Source organism: Crocuta crocuta, unplaced genomic scaffold (genome assembly GCF_008692635.1).
Source record: "Crocuta crocuta isolate KB4526 unplaced genomic scaffold, BGI_CrCroc_1.0 scaffold1156, whole genome shotgun sequence".
In the NCBI taxonomy this organism is placed as follows: Eukaryota; Metazoa; Chordata; class Mammalia; order Carnivora; family Hyaenidae; genus Crocuta; species Crocuta crocuta.
The window spans coordinates 168,172-169,188 of record NW_027528862.1 but is presented as its reverse complement, the minus strand read 5'-3'; positions in this window follow the sequence as shown (position 1 = coordinate 169,188).

The window sequence follows — 1,017 nt, the reverse complement described above, 5'->3', positions numbered from 1 at the left end:
TCTACCCTAATTTTAAAAATCAGTTCTATGAACACGGCTCATATTTATTCACACAATTCCCCGCACGCCTTTTTGATTAGAAGGGAAGACATTCTGATATGTTGCCTCTGGTTTATTCAACAAGTATCGACTCCTCTCTTAGGTGTCAACCACTGTGAAGGCATTGTTTTCTGGTGCCTCCTGCCTTTATTTAAGCACCTCCTGGTATCCGGAGTTTTTTCAAATGATGATTAACTAAACAAAATCAGAATCAGGTGTTCCTGTATTCACGGGTCTCATCTAAGGCAGGCCCCAAACTGTTCCCTAATAAGAAGAGGGCTTCCTTCTAAAATGAAACAATCACCAGGAATATGTACCTTTTAGCAGCCTGGGCCACACATTCAGAGAACAGGTGTGTCTTGCTCTAAGTAGAGGTGACTTTTAAGTCAAACTGACACTAAATGGAGAGGTGATTCTTCACTTTTCAAAAGCATTCACCCACTCAGTTCCTTATGACGGTCTCCCCAAGCACAGCTAGAAATAATTTNTCTGGTTCCCAAGCAAGAGGGAAAAAAAAAAAGATTTTCAAATGACACCATGTGGTTTGCTGAGTCACTTTTCTGACCTGGCTCCTGTGCTTTTAAGAGCTAGAGTGATATTTGCAAAGGAGACCCGAGAGCTGTGAATAGGATTTAAAGCCACTTGGCAAGGAAGAAGTGGGCAGGCGAGTGATACCAAAAAAATCAGAAGGGCCATACACGCACTCCCCCAATTTAGTCTCTCAAGTTATACGTTTTCCGTATGAGGTGCTGAGACACCTTCCTGCGTCGCTAAGATAACCCCTGGCCGCTCCAGATGTTTCCTCACTGTGTTCTGCTAATTTGAGGCAGGGGAGGGCTCAGAGGGGGCGAGTGACAAGGAGAAGGCAGACGGAATGGAAGGCGAGGTAGGCAGGTTTTTGTTAGAGCCCCTCTGTTCACCCAGAAGCATCTATCAAGGAACAGACTCAAGGACCCTGCTTTAGACACTCATTTAAGG